This window comes from Artibeus jamaicensis, unplaced genomic scaffold (genome assembly GCF_021234435.1).
Source record: "Artibeus jamaicensis isolate MK-2021 breed Jamaican fruit bat unplaced genomic scaffold, CSHL_Jam_final scaffold_660, whole genome shotgun sequence".
Taxonomy (NCBI): domain Eukaryota; kingdom Metazoa; phylum Chordata; class Mammalia; order Chiroptera; family Phyllostomidae; genus Artibeus; species Artibeus jamaicensis.
The window spans coordinates 7,357,784-7,374,509 of record NW_026522052.1 but is presented as its reverse complement, the minus strand read 5'-3'; the positions used below and the strand labels follow the sequence as shown (position 1 = coordinate 7,374,509).

Below are 16,726 nucleotides of genomic sequence, written 5' to 3'. Positions count from 1 at the left end.
TGAAAATTACATGAAAAATGCATATAATAAGTAATGGAATTCTATCTGCCTATCTCTCCATGAATGCCTCACTTTCTGAATGTCTAGGACTTTGTAAGTTTTAATATCTAGAAAGATAAGTCCCTCCCCTACTCTTATTCTTCAAAATTGCCCTTATATTTTTAGCCCTTTACTCTTTCATGTGAATTTTAGAATCCACCCATCAAATTATAAAAGGGGGAAAAACCTCCTGGGAACCGGCTGGAGGCTGCACTGGACGGCAGTCCCTCCAGGAGAACAGGCCTCTCTGTGACCCTGAGCTTTCCCACCCACGGACACAGTGTTCTCTCTCCACGCATTCAAGATTCTTTATGTCCTTCGATAAATGTTTCTAATCTTTTCCCATCCAGGTCTCGCGTACTTTTGTTAGAGATATTCTCAGGAATTTAAGGATTTTTATCATCTTTATAAGTGGCACAATTTCCCAAATTATATTTTCTAACAGTTTATTACTCAGTGCACAGAAGGCAATGAGCGCGGCGTCTCAGACTGCGGCCAGCTGTGCCTGAGGCTTCTAGCTGTACAATGATGAACACAGTTCAGGACTCTCGGTCCCTATCTCATCATCTTTGAAAAAGTTAAAAAACAGTAACTACCTTGGAGGGTTGTTGTGAGGATTAAATAAGTGTATAAAGCACTCAGTGCCAGACAGAAAAAAGCTTAGTAAATGCTAAGCGCTTTTACTGGCATTGTGTTATTTATCTTTCATTCAGCAACCTCGATTAATTTTGTTACCACTTCTACTAATCTGACCGTAGATTCTTCTGGGTTTGTAGACAACCATCTGCAAAGACTACAGATTTGCTTCTTCCTTTCATTCCTTTTATTTCTTTTTGTCTAATTTCACTAATCCACCAATAAAGGATTATCTGCTTCCTGACTTTAAATAGACTGCTTCTTATGTCTCACTGCTAAGAATAAAATCTCCTTGAGGTTTTGGGGTAGAAATCTTAAACATATTAAAGAAATTCCCTATCTAATTTCTAAGATATTTATGAACGAGTGTTGAACTTCTTATCAGATGATTTCTCTGCATCTAATAAGATGGCCATTTCTTTTGTCTTGTTGAGTTTTTAAGTTTTCAATGTGGCAAATTTCATTTATACATGAAATAAAGAATCTTGCTTTTATACCGACGTGCTGAGTCCCCTTTCCGCCTACTTTTCTCGTGTCCTTTGCGGGGGTATAAGTGCGCGTAGGAGCCCGGGGAAGGCAAGGAGCATGTTAAAACACTAAAACGTTAAGCCACAGCAAAACTGCCTCTTAGAAACTGTAAAAACATAGAAATACTGTAAACATATTAGAAGTGAATTCTAGTAAAGAAAAGACAATCATAAAAAAATCTACAGGGTACAGTGTAGACAGAGTTCTAAAAAGAGAAAGCTGGAACAGTTGCTGATGCCTTAAACAGCAGCAAAGAAGTATGGCATAGATTTATATTTACAGTCTTAAGTATGCAGTTAAAGTGAACAGTTAGTATTTTTAAATTTATTAAGAAGAACATTGGTTAGAGATACAAAAATTAACTTGTGTTTCACATGCACTGTCACGCGTCCTGAAAGGGTGGGTGGCCCCTGAGAAGCGCAGCCCAGGGACTGCAGGGCCAGCACCCAGGCTGGACAGCCGCGCCGCCGCTCTTCCTCAGTGGACAGTGTCAAGTGGATCGGATCGGCTTGAACGGGCTCAGAAAGTAATCTGTGACCCACTGCAGTAACAACTCTGCAAACCTTTGAAAGTCAATCGCTAGACGGCAGAGCAAGATTGTAACATGTGACTCAAATATTAAACAACTGAGCTCAAAGTGCCTTTTCCAGTGACTAAAATAGAACATCTTGTAACCTTCCCTTCTTCATAACATAACAAAGCTTTAAGACAAATAAAGCTTTGAGCGTGAATAAAGATAATAAAGGAAGTTCCTTTAAGCCGATAGCTGAAAATACAACTGAATAATTTTGATGCTGTGTTCTCCTGGTCTTATGAAAAACACCACCCAAATCAGAGAAAAGGAATTTCTTACAAACCACACTCAGAGTAAGGACAGGTGAAAGAAAGTCCATCACTGGGCCTATTTTTACCTCTGTGAACCTTCTGGTCAACCTTGTGTTAGATCTGCCCCCTCCCTCCTACAAAGGCAAGATGAAGAAGAAAAGCTAAGCCCTAAACCAGGTAGCCAAAAAAAATGGAAAGAAACCCCAGAAACGACAGTAATATCATAACAATAATTACAGTTTAGCTAACATTTACTGAGTGCTTATTATGTTCTAGTGCTTCACATGGTTTTGCTAATTTAAACTCAGTTTGCATGAGCATTGCACAACTCAAAATATAAATGAGGGCCTGATCACCAGAATTTAGTCCATAATAGTCTGTCATAAGAACAGGTATATTAAATAAAACCTGATTAACCTCCCATTACATTCAATGTAATGACTTCTAAAGTAATAAGGGTTATCAGATTAATGACACTTTATACCTTTCCTCTCTTCTCTAATTACCAAGCTCTAAATCAGGATGACTTAATATATGTATTTCAAATCTTTTTCATGAGTGTATCTGGTACTATCTTGCAATATCTAAAAAACATAGTTTTTATATGTGGTAAAAATATTCAATAAGCATAAAATGTTAGTGTTAGGTTAGGCCGGAATTAGATAAAATTAGCGGGGAGGACGAGGCAGGCACCAGACTGTCTCAGCAAGGGAGATAGAAAAGTACAGAAAGTACAAAGAGTGCTGGACAAGATAAACCGCCTTGTGCATGACCTTGTCCTTCCAGAAACGTATCCATCGTTGCAAGCAGAGAACATAGCCATGTGTGTTCTCTCGGGATAGCCAATTGCTAACAGGTACGTCTGCTTCTGTATTTGCTTGCTTGCTCACCCCAATAAAAACCCCGGGCTGTAAGCGCCAGGCACGGCTCTCATTTGCAGTCATTTTGGCACTGTGTCTCCGGAGACACCCCGAGAGTTCGCCCCTGCGCAGGTAAAACTTTGAAATTTTGGCCAGTAAAGTTCCATCTTAAACTCCTGAAGGCTTCCGACATTTGCTCACATTGGGGTATGTTACATTAGCAATTCTATTTGGAGATTTAGAAATACATCCTGGAACCAATGGCCTAATAACTGAAAGCTTTTATGCCTTTCCAATAATAAAACAGCGAGTCTCATGAAAGTCATCACCCAATCATGCCTAGTGTCGGCCGGGCGTGAGCCGGTACAAACATGCAGACAGGGTCCTGACTCTGCCAACAGCCTGTGAGATTTTAGACAAGGTAATTAGCCAGTTTCGATCGCAATTTAATAATATGAAAAAACAGTTTAACCAAGTAATTGATGAATTCTAGACTTCAGTGAAAATATCTGAGAAATCATGAAAAATCATGAGAAAGGATGAAGCACAGGAAGCTCTAAAATCTGGAGAAAAATGTCTTCACTTTAGGAAAATTTATCGGGAGGAAAAAAAAAATAACAGCATTTAAAACTTCATTGGCAAGAAGTGCCAAAAAATAAATTAAGCTTTCTAATTCAACTTGGAAAGGGCTGGTATAAAAATTTAAGATAGAAAGGTCATTCTTAACTGTTATTGTTTTATGTATAGTATACTAGGCTTAGCACCTTTAAAATTAAATTAATTTATATTACATTATTATTCCCTAAGAAAACTTAATAAGAAGTGCTTTTACAACTAATTCATACGACATGCTTATAACTACTGCCAGGACTTACTGCATAATGGTACTACCTTTCATGGTTAAGCCACTCACAGCTGTCAACCATGCCACATAATACTCTACTGTTTGGTTCCTTGATTTATTTGCTAGGAAGACCTTGGTGAACAGTATGATGATCATTTATAATATTGGTGTGTTTTTTTTTTAAGAAAATGCCATATGCTTTTATACAGATTAATTTTTGAACTAGGTTTAAGAATTCACTCTAGCACGAGAAAAAGATGTAAATAGTATCTATAGATGCTGAACCTCTGAAAACTTATATTCTACCAAGGTGATAATCAAAATGCTTTAAAGTGTTCACTGTCTCTCTAGAAAATGCTGAGTTTACTTCTAATTTTTAGAACAAGAATAAAGCAGCTTCAGCCTTGGATTTCATCTCTTCTCACCACCTCACAATGTCCAAGAAAATCTTTAGGTAAATTTGAGTATTAAATCTCAATACACTGTAGAATATATGTGGAAGAGAGTACATAACCATTTTTTATCAACATATCATGAACAATTTTGGAAGAGAAAAAACACAATTCTCTGATGCCTGTAACAGCTGCAAGAGACTACCAGAAAAGATATCTGGGATCAGCTCAGGGATGAGGTTCCGGAATGTGGACAACCGTAACAGTGTGCTGCCTGTACATTCTAACCTCAGAGGAAGGAAACCAGGTATTTGAGAAATGTCATGTACGTGCAGTGCTAAACTAAAAATAACACTGGCAATAATGGCTCTGGATGGAAAAGTTACAAAGCTCCTAACAGTTACATAAGTCGAATTGGTTTCCATTTACTTATGAGAGAGAAGAGGAGGCATTTCAAAGGCCTTAATAACCAGAATGCAAATGGGCGATACCAGGGAGTTACAAAATAAATGTGTAGTATCTTTAAAGAAGAACCTTTCGGAAAGCAAGGATAAGGACAACTCACTTGGGAAAAGAGATGCAGAAGGCAAGCAACAAAAGCGCTTTTTCAGAACATCCAGCACAACTCTCATGTGTCATGACATGCCTGTGGTCAGCTAAAGTATTTAGGCATTTGAGTAAAATGTATCTGACCCTCTTAAGAATGAAACCAATGAAACCAAAGCATCATGCTCCTGCTCTTTCTAGAGTACATCAAGTTACACATTAGAAAGGGCATGATACGTTAGATCTTAAAAATCACAGTTCCCTTGGGAAAATGGTCATCAGGTTAAGATAAAACACTCCTATTATTTACATTACATATTTACTTTTCCAGGAGCTATAAATTTCAGTCATAAATATCAAAAGGCTCAAATTGATCTTGATTTTAGGGAGATATAAGTAAGCTCTACATTTATCTTACTAAAATCAATACTAATTTTTATTTTTAAATTTAAATCAAAATTTTAAATAATAAGTGATTGGTTTTGTTCCTTAACTTTGTAGGAGAAAAAAAAATTGACTTGGTGATTTTACCACCTCGGTTATATAAGACTCTGACTAATTGCATTGCTAAATACAGAACAAAAAGATTTGCATTTTAGCAGTGGCGAGTAGGAGGAAACATGATGTGGATATAAATTCCTGACACCAGAGGATTCTAATGCTCTGGGATGGTTGGCTAGAGGATAGAGGCTGGGAATGCATCTCTGCTAGGATTTTAAAATAACCTCGGTTCTTATTTTTCGATGAACTAATACTGCTTCATAGAAATTTAAAAACTAGCACTATTGCAGGAAGAAATTTATGTATATATTTTCTCTTATAAAAATTAAAATACAATGAACTATGCATTCTTAGGAATTCAGTAACATCGAAAGTAAGAGGACTACCGAAAGGACTACAAGGATTTCTAGAAATCTGAAAATTTGGATCCTCAATCTTAACATTGTGAAAACTCACCCTGAAATTTTCTACAAGATTAAAATGTAATCACATCACTGTGGTGTCATATAATTTTTTGCACTTTATTAAGCTATGGAGTTCAGTGTAGACCACTGATATAATCAAAGATGGCTTTTGCTAGGTTCTATGGGTTGGGTTTTCCCTCCTCTCGTGGGCTAGAGGGGAATGTTGTGACATTTGGAGAGCACTGAACTGGTGAGGAAGACTCCATCAAGAGCAAACTAACATTGCAGAATTTTGCCCTACAAGACCTACCTTTAGCATGGGGAACAAGAACATGGGCTTCTGAGACAGGAAGACCTGAGGGTTCGAATCCACTCTCTAATCACTTCCAACCTGCAAGGTCTTAATAAGCAAAGCCTCAATTCCCTCACATACACAATGAGAATGATGATAATAATAATACATATCACTCAGGGTTACTGTATGCTTTAATGAAATTATATATATGCCAATCACTAATTCAGTGTCCATAAACAGGGGTTATTTTTACTACTGTAATTTTTCTTTACCTTTGCTCTGAAAACTTTTAGAATCCTCCACAGTACAGAGCTACCCAGAACCTGAGTCACCTTTCCAGACCAGGTTCAAGCGAATCTGGCTGTACCTCCTGAATTTGGGGCTGAGATCACTCAGGAAGGGTGTGTAGAACCCCTTTCTACTCCTTCCTTCTGCAGCTGTCTTACATGTAAACTTCACCTAAGAAACCTCAGGTTTCTGCTCTCTTCTACCGAATACCATATACAGTGTTGCTACATAACACTTCTCGAGAGATAAGTGTGGTCTCAAACCATTAACAGAAGAGCTGTATACAGGTGCTTTTTTTTTTAAGTTGACAACTTAAAAAAGGTCTAAAATTGGAAATTCTCCCATTTATGGTCTTCAAAATTAAAATATTTGTATCATTTTAACTGCAGAACAAACATTCCTGGGGGACGGGGAATGTTCAAATGCTTGACAGAGCTGACCTGTGGTTCAGGGGAAATTCTGGTGACCATCTCATCTGAGTGAAAAAGTCTAAAGGAGCACCATATAAATACGGACCCTAATGGTGAAAAAATCTCTGCTAGAAGAAAAGGAGTAAACACAAATATCTTATGGGAAGAGATGGTTCTCCTTACAATGAGAAAAATACACACCCTACTTGAAGAGAAAAAGGGCAGGAGGGTTACTACCTTAAGCGAATGTAAACAGCCTGTTTAAACAGTCTACCAAGTTCTTTTTAGTAAATCAGTGCTGCCTACGAAATATTAACCCGCTAGGAAAAATTACGATATGATGTATACTGGTGGCTTATGAAACAAAGATAGGTTCTTTTAATCATGAAAACTTCTGTGCATTAACCTAAGGTCTCGAAAACATTAAGAACTAAGCTGATTTCAAATGGAAAAATGAGTAATACTTGACTAGCAAAGAGATACACTGCCCAACACATATGCAGTACAATCTACTTCAAAAAAATGACCATTTCTCTACAAACATTAAAGCTCAATTATTCAATCTCTGAACAATCCAAACATTATAATACCATTCACTTAACAGCAACCAAGAGCACATGTACCCAAACAGAAAAATAGTCTCAGTGAAACATTCTGAATGTTACTCCGGCGAACACTGGCATAACTGATTGAGATGTCCTTACCTCTTGCGGTGGCTCAGGCTTTAGGATCAATACTGAGGGTTATTCCAAATGACTGCACTTAGCAGCTGATTCCTCGGGATAGGACAGCTCTGTGTTCTATGCAAACGCGTACAGAGGGAGTCCTGATCACCCTGGCTCGGACCTTCCCAGGCACAGAATACCTCCGAGTCAAATCTCCAGCTTTTAGTCTCCCACCTTGTTTTCAGGCCCCCATCGGCAGCTTTCTGGACTTGCTTTTGGTTTGGAATCCAGCCTAGCTGGCTGGTGGGCGGGGAAGAGCAATCGCCTTGAGAAGCTGAATCCTTCCTTCTCCGCACCTCAGGCTCGGCAGCTCCCCAGCAACACCCCAGCCGAACTCACACTTGCAGAACAGGCTTCCCCGGTGTGGCTCCACCCATCATCCTCACACAGGTGAAAACTTCCTGCTCAGAGAGCTCCAGTAGGAAATTGCTACTTAATTATGTCTTTGTTCTTTTTTAAAAATACTGTTCAGTCGCTTGTATTTGCTATCTTGATGGCAGACACTGTCTCCAATAATAATGATTTGGGCACTTAAGGCCCAAATAAGTAAGGGAAGGAATCGATACTTTGTGCAGGAAGTACTGCCAGCAAAAATCTGAATCATTAAACTAGCAGCAATAGACTACGAACATACTCTTTAATATCTCTGCTGATAATAAGCTGTAGTTGTTGTTCTTACACATAAAAAAAGTTATCAATTTATACTGCTTCCATCTGAAAAATCCTGAGATGGCAATTTCTTAACTATCCATTAAAAAAATAAAATTTTTTTCAGAATTGAATATCTAGAATTAGAAAAAATTTCCAGAGCATAGCCTCCTCCTTTATATAATGACCAAGTGTTAAAACTGTAACTTTACACCTATAAAAATACTGGAGACTCAATATTTATAACAAATTGTAGTACTGTACTGTGTTAACTCTATTAGAATTATTTAAAGAAATAAATGAACTGAAAGAGTTTAACATATTTTCTGTTCCAAATGACTTTTTACTAATAACCAATGTAAGTCCACATTGAGAAACTTGTTGCTAACAAAGAAGTGTTATAATGTGTCAGATACCTACTTCACAAATAGTCTTTAATACAACCCTGCGAAGTTGATTGTAGTATTATTCCCACCTCAGAGAAGGGAAACCAAGGCAGAGGATTTAAGCAAAGTCGCACAGGTAGGTATTGTCACATTCAAGATACACAGGGGTATTTATTATGCACCTTGCCAAAATCTTCTGCTCCTGATCAAATTTATTCTTTCCTTCCTCCTCGAACAGAGCTCTGAATACAAAATTGTTCATAAATTGGAAGCCACAATAAGAAAAACAATGAACTGATGTGATTTTAAAATATGAAAGGCCACAGAAAATTTCTAGTATGTGACAAGAACAAAATGTTAATCTTTACCAATGAAAAAGTTGTGCATTTATAGATTTTACTGAGTAGGAAATGAGGCTCTTAAAGTTTATTCATCATGGAGAACTCAAAGTCACCCTTCTGTGATTAAAATTTCGATTAAACTACCCCTCCTCCACCCTTTCCTTGGTCAGTACTAGAGACAGCAAGGGAAAGAGAAAAGGAAAACAGAAAGGGAAGACAAGACAGAGAGGAGGAGGGGGAGGGGAAATCCATGCTGCGGAAAGGCCTTCTTGGGAATACTTAGTACAACGTATAATCCCCTCATATCACCTAACCTATCAACACAGATAGGAACAAACAAATTCAACAGTGGTTTGCCTGAGTGCAGGAGAGTTATTTCATAACAATAGTTCACACCTGGAACCCAAAAGGTGGCACTCTACACACACAGAAATGCATGGTAAGAAAAATGAGTGTGCAAAAGCTGGGGAAATTGGAGTAAGGTCTGTAATCTAGTTGAACAGTATTTAACAATGTCGACTTTCTGGTCTGGATAACGTACTACAGAGTTATGTATGATGTTACAATTGGGAGAAGTTGAGTTTTTTGAGCATATGGGTCCTCTGTACTGTTTCTGCAACTTCTTCTGAGACCACAATTAATTCAAAATCAAAAGCTAAATCATAGGGCTGACTGAAAAGCATTATGCTCTGTCTCCTAATGGCTGCTTATGGCACAGAAGTCACGTGCTAGTTTTTGCTCATATTCATCAAAATGTGTGGAGGTTGCCCTGTGAAGGACTGTGTATATCTGGGTGGAAGATGGGGATGGGGCAAAAGAATTCACTAGGAAGGCAATGAAAAGACACTGCTATCATTCTACAAGAGAAACTGCCTGGATTACGCAAACCCTTCACAGTAGGGCTGCAAATGCTGCCAGCTTAATAGCCAAAAATACATTCAGAATCAGAACACCTCTCACCACTGGTAGAGCGACCCTCCTGGTCTCGACCACCATCATTTCTTGCCAGTGTCACTCCAAAAGCCACTGCCAAGCTTTATCTTCACCCATGCCCTGTCCTCTCCTTAATGCAGCAACCAAAACAGTCCATTAAGGGAAGCTGAGTCAAATAACAACTGCTGAAAACATTCCAGTGTCTTCCTATCCAATTTTAAACGAAAGCCAAAATGGATAATGGCCCCCAGGCCCCAAGAGAACATGATCCTTTTTCACCTCTAGACCTCGCCTCACGTCCATCACTCACTGCTTTAGTCAGACTGGCCTTCCTGCCGATCCTTTAGCAAGCTAGATGGACACCCAGCTCAGTAGGTTACCAGAGGTAGTTAGCTAATTATTAATAAGCAAGGGGTCAAAGGGAATTAGACATTGAGTTTAGTAAACTGGGGAGCATAATTCTGTTTGTTTAGCCAGGAAGCTACAGCTTCACACACTGCAGGGGATTCCAGCAGTTCTCTGCCAAAGGGATTAACACTCTTCCCTTCCCAGCACTGAACTGTTGGGGAACACAAGGGGAGGTGCTTGGACATAGAAGCCTCTCAGTCTAACTTGGGGTAGACCTATCAGAAGCCTGCAAACGCTTGGGAAATTGATTGGTTATTTTGAAAACGCTCCTGGTAATAACTCCAAGGGAACAAAGATGCTCTCTCTCTGCTCTGTGACCCGGACTTGCCCCATTTGTTCATTCGTTCTCTCTCTCACTGGGGAACAACTGCAACCATGTGGGTCAAGCCACTGTGTGGGGCCCTCAGCAGACCATGTGGGGTCCAAAGGACTAAACCTTCATTTGAAATGTGTCCCTGCTGAGAACACAGTTGGACTTTTCCATGGTGGGGAGACAAAGATGAAACACAAGGACAGACTTCTACCTGAATAAACCTTGCCACACCACAAGCTCCCCATGCATGGGTCTATGATACGCTTTTTCTCTCGATCTCGTGGAAGGGCCTTATTTCTACTGGCAACAAGTATCCTTCACTGGCAGTTCCCTCTGGAGAGCTCTCACCCAGGCATGTGCCCATCTCCCTTCCTCGTCTCCAGTTCTTGCTCAGAAGGAACTGTCTGGTACACCCTTCCCTGACCACTCCACCGGCTTTGAATTCCAGCCCCATGACAGCCACACTCCAGCACCTCCTCCTCTGAAACCCCCTCCAGGGCTCGTCGTTCTCCCAGCTTCATCTGTCACACTACACATTCCACCTGTCTACCTTTGCCTCTCCCTCGCATCACACCTGAATACAAACTCCAAAATGACAAGATTTCTGTCTGTTATGTTGAATGCTTCGGCCCTAGTACATAGTATGCCCTCAATGCCATTCTAACTAATGAATAAATGAACACTAGAAATGACCCACAATGGAAAAGCTGCTTTGCTTAGGGCAAGGAGGAGACTGACCAGGGACCTACTCCTGGCAATGGCAGAAGGGTGCCTGGGAGTTTAAGAAATATTCTTGATAACTATAGTGGGAATTGTCCATGCTTACCAATCAACTGTCTTGGACAGTATGAAGGATACGAAGGATATAAACAATATGTACAAAGGATACAAATCACTATAAAATAGATTATCTGCCCACAAGCAAAACAAAACAGCATCAAATTCATTGCCATACAACATTTCCAAATGAGTGATAAACAATAGCTGCTATAGGCTGAAATGTAGTCCATTATTTTCTAAAGTCAGAAACTGACTAAAACTTGCATTCTAAAAAATTATTTTAATAGTTACTATTAAGATAGAGTAATGCAACAGGCATCATTATGCATCCACTGTACATACAACCTTTGGGAAGATAAAGATGAGTGAGACAAACTCGTCACTTGTGAGGACCCTGCAGTTTACAAGCGAGTAAAACAGCTACCATGAGATTCGACTGGGGTACACAGGAGACTGGGTAGGGAGAGATGGGCGGGGGGAGGATTCATGGACAAAGGAGATCATGGCCTGAGTCTGGAAGTGCAAGGATTTCACCTGGAAAGCAGGGGGAGGAGGGCATCCGGTCTACGGGACCAGGAGGAGCAGAGGAAAGCTGTGACAGCTCGCAGTGTGTTCAGAGACCAGAGAAGTAGTCAGAGCCCAGCAGAGCACAAAGGGAAAAAGATGAGCATGGGACAGAGGAGGAGGAGAGAGAGCAGCTAAAATGCCATGTAAAATAGTTTGGAGTTATGTTTTATCGATAATGAAGGCAGACTGAAAGATATTTCTGAATTAGAGAGGCATTAGAAAGATGATGGCTGAAACAGGTTAGCAAATTAAATAGGTTCCTGCAAGCAGTTCCCCCTAATTTCTGTTCTGCTCTATTCATAAAGGCCTGTGAAAACCTGAATACATCTTTTTTTACTTCTGTTGCAATAAAAGCAAGATATATTAAATACTTGTTTTGAGAGAAAGAACAATAAACTTTATCTTTATTCAATGTTCTATTGTGGGAAGAATTCTGGGTTTTGATTTAGGTAATCACAAAGGAGTTAATCTTTGTCCGGTACTTGGTACAGTGCCTAGCACACAGTGTGACTACGTAAGTGCCAGCTACGATTACTATCAGAAGTCAGGTTTCAGTCCCAGTTGTGAAATCTCAGGCACATTGTTTCACCTTTCCCCTGCTACTCCACTTGTTACAAAAGGATTGTCACGGGGAGCTGAAACTAATATAAAGATTCAAATTCCAATTTAAGCAATGTAAATTCAAGTATCATAAACTCTAAAGCACTTGGCAAATATGTGGAATTATCAATTTTCTAACTGTTTTTCCCTGGTGCAAAGTGAGAAAATAGTATCTTGAGCTATGCCCTGCAATGTCTTAAGAGAGAAAATTCCCCAGGGCACTCTACTGCTCTGGTCCTCCTTTGAATCTTACATCAGTGCCTCCTAGGCACTGATGATTCACTGATTTGAATCATCTGATTCTTCAAGTATTAGCCTCCGGAACACAAGTAAGTGTATGTTCAATGGGAAGATTATTCAATACGACATTCCACATAGGATAAGTGAAAACCTAGACCTATTTTATAGAATGTTTAGTCACTTTGTATTGAAGTGACGTAAAGAAATAGGATTACAGAAAATCGAGTGCTGGAAACACACACACACACACACACACACACACACACACACACACACAACCCCAGAAACAATCCAGAAGCAAACAAATGAAAACAGAGGGTAAAACATTGTAATTAAGCAAAATTGCAAGTAACACAACAAAAAAACTAGATATTAGAGGAACAGTTTCCTAAAAGGACACGACAAAATGAGAGCTTCAGCTCCTTCTGTCTGCTCACCAAAAAATTCAGTGTCATCAGAAAAGACAAAAACTTGTGATGCAAACTCCATTAGAGAGACAGTCCAAAGGGGCTCCTTTCCCCGCCTCAATCCCATGAAAACTACTGCGATTCATTTGTTCCTGCTGTATACCTGGAGATACTGGTAAATGGGTGATGCCAAGAATCATACATTAACTAAGTATCTATGTAAACTAAACAGATCTAGTTTCTGACAGACTTTCAGTGACATAGCAAATACACATAAAGCAAAAAAAAAAAAAAAAACCAGCCGACATTCATTAAGTATCCAGGAGCTTTAAGTGCCTTAATCCCTAATGTTCCAAACAACCTTGCCCCACTCTTCAGATAAGGAAACTGGAAATCAGAGAAGCCAAAAGACCACACACAGGCAGCGACCACCTGGCACAGGGATTAAAACTCAAGGTTAGAGCCTGCTCTTGGTCCTTTCAACTGTGCTGCTTCTGACACAGGTATGTCAATGAAATAAAATACCTACATTAAAGCTATTGTCAAAAATATCGATTTTATGGGGTAGGTGCATTAAGGAGGACTCTTGGAAAACTCCCTATTTGGACAGGATGGAGTGCAGGGGTGACTACAATCTGTTTTCATATTTCATACAGCAATACATGATCATATTAAAGGATTTAATACTGAAGCACACCGAGAAAAAATGGAATGTCTCTTGCTACCTATTCTTTTCACCTAGGTATGTATCCTTTAGATTCTCTTCTACGAATTTATAATGGAATTATACTGTTCTGTAATTTGCTTTTTCATTTAAAAATGCTCCACAGAAAAAGAATGCCCTAGATTAGCACATATGCCTCTATTTCTTCTTTTGAATAGTTGCAGAGTATTTTACAGTATGGAAGCATCACATCCATTTTGAAAATATGATTTCCAACATTTGTATATTAAAGCAATACTGCAAAAGATATTCATCTAGATGGGAGGTATATTTTAAAAATACAAAGTGACCAATCCAAAAATGAAAAAGGACTTGAATAGGCATTTCTCAAAGGAAAAATACAAAAGGCAATTAGCACATCAAAATATGCTTGGCATCATCTTTCCATACAATTACTACCTGGATCAGCAGAAAGAACTCTACCAGCCACTTGGAAATCCCCCCACCTAACCAGCCCAATCATTTGTGGCGCCTCTCTCCTCTCAGAAGGTCATTGCTATTCTAGCTTCTAGCACCAACTCCATTGATTATGAGCTTTCTTTGTTTATATGGACTTTTATAATGTAAGTATTTACGTATATCAGACTTCTTTTAGAAGCATTTATTTTTGTGAGATTGACCCATGTTGTTACTTACAGCTGTAACCCATTCTATTTCTATTGGTGCAGAGAAAGCCACTGAGTGAACATGCCTTTATTTACTATACCTTTCAGTTTTTCTAGTTTTCTGGCTTTTAGGAATAGGAAGAAGGTTGCTGGGAACATCCTATGTCTACGCAAGAGTGTATAAAGAATGACTGTCCCACATTATGCTCCCAGTAGCAGTATGAGGATTTCCAGTGATGTATATATATATATCCTCACCGACTTTTGGTATTGTTACTCTTAAATTTTAACCATTCTAGTGGGTGTGTATTGGGTCAATAAGGTTTTAATTTGCATTTCCCTAAAGACTGATCATGCTGAACATCTTATCACATGCTTACTGAGTATTTTGGATATTTGTTGTGAAGTATCTGTTCAAATTTTCAATCAACTAGAATATCATTTTATCTGTTGCTATCTGTGTGCTTCTTCCAGTCTGGTTGCCTGACTTTTCTCAGATCCAAGTACTGCAAATACATTTTCACTTTGTGATTTACCTTTTTCATTATCATAATAGCATCACATGACAGTGCTCTGCACTTTAATTTTAATTATTAAGTGTTTCAATTATGATTTCTGCTTTATGTCTAACCTAAGATCATGAAAATATGTCATGAGGATATTATACTGAGTAATCATTTAAAAGTTGTGTTTTATCTTCCACACACAGATCTACAATTCTCCTGAAATTGTACGTGGGATTAAATAAGGATCAGATATGTAATTGCCCAGGTAACCGAACACCACTGTTTGAAATGACTGCCTTTTGGACGATGCTCTGTGATGCTACTTTTATCACAAATCGAGATAACCACAGTGGGTTTCTGAACCCAGTTCTGTTCCACTGAGCCATTTGTCTGTCCTGCATCGATACCAGTATCTTAATTAGTGAAGTTTTGCAATAAGTCTTATATCTATTATAGTAAGTTTCCCACTTTTTCTATTCTTCAAAATTGTCTTCAGTATTTTTGGATCTGCAGTTCCATACAAGTTTTAGAATCAATTGTCAATTTCTACAAAAAGTCCAACTCCAAACTTGGGGCATTTACCAGTCACTCTGCCCTGCTGGACTGGGAACTACCATTTCCCCTTAGCACTGTGACTTTCTCTACTCCACTAGCAGATGCACCGGGGAACAATGTCTCCATCTACTGGGGCCACGCCCCCTGGATTTCCTTCTGCTGCTTAGCCTTACTTGTTTACTGCCTTACTAATTCTCAAATGCTTTGAAGAGATATTTTCATTTCCATCCAAATTGCGTAACTCTTCTCAGAGGGACGCTTTGTCCAAATTCTCTAGTCCTTCATTTTTAGAAGTTATACCTCAAGAGTAAGCTTTGCTTTTCTTCTCTTTTCACCTTTTTATTTCATAATTTTTCTTTTTTCATCACTTCTCCCCGCAGTCCTCCCTCTCTGCCTCCCTTCCCCACCAGCCTCTTGCTTACTGAATATAGGAAAAGGTAAATACTATCAGAAGATGGAGAATTCCACCTTGGAACTGCAAAAAAAAAAGACCCAAAGTTGATCCTAAAAATAAAATATATGAGAATTTAAGAACTTATTAGTTAGACTTAAGAGATGCCTACACAGGGAAAAGAGTCAGTGAACTCTGAGAGAGGTCACTAGAAAGTATCCAAACTGGAGAGGATGTGCAAGACAATGACAAAGAATGTGACTGGTGAGTAAGGCAAGGAGGAGCAAAGAGCTGTGCAAAAGGAATAACTGAAGAGGTAACAGTCGAGAACATTAAAAACTTAAAGAATGAAATCAATAAAAAGATGTAACTGCTTGGTAAACTCCAAGCAGGACATGATGACTCATTAATTTCAATTTTACATATACAAATAATTGAACAAACTGAGAACATTAAGAAGAACTCCAAAGAGAATTTTTTTTCCTATTGCCCTTGTTGTGTAATAATATAGGGAGATTTAAACTTCAATCTCAAACTACAGTTACATCTTTCAGATTTGGTATCTAACAGTGACAGATGGCAATGTTAAAAATAAACAGAACGTTGAAGTTGCTTGTACTGTGGGCAAAGACAGTTTCAACGTGTGAAACGAGCCTTAGGCTGATAGAACTCACATCATCCTTTCCAAAATGTACTAAGAATGCACATTTCCCTATGACAATCCTGCGATGCTGCTCATAAAAGCTAAAATAATTAGCTTTTGAAGGGGTGCTGTCATTCTATGTCATTACTAATTTAGAATTAATAATCCATATGAGTCTATCAATAGAAACCTATTTCCCAGAAATATCAATAACTGATTAAATTTCTCAAGTTTCAAAAGCTTCTGAAGGTTATCACAATTAGAAATGTCATTTTCTCATCCAAAACATGAGAAAGTATTTGACTGATACAGTTTAATATTGATATTAAGCTAATTTTTAAAAACTCAATTTATAGTATATCTGAGGCAAAATTATCAAAGATGAG

At 38.7% G+C, this 16,726-nt stretch overlaps 1 protein-coding gene across 4 annotated transcripts in view; it reads right to left on the bottom strand.

Annotated features, from left to right (window-relative positions):
- ARHGAP32 (Rho GTPase activating protein 32) overlaps positions 1-16,726 on the bottom strand; it is a 275,104-nt gene that overhangs the window by 57,398 nt on the left and 200,980 nt on the right. Inside the window, exon 1 of one of the 4 annotated variants that reach the window (XM_037134237.2) lies at positions 7,273-7,890. The exons of the other annotated variants lie outside the window; for them this stretch is intronic. The gene's annotated coding sequence lies outside the window, so the exon portion shown is untranslated. Of the gene's footprint in view, positions 1-7,272; positions 7,891-16,726 lie in introns of those variants that run through there. 4 annotated transcript variants of the gene reach the window in all.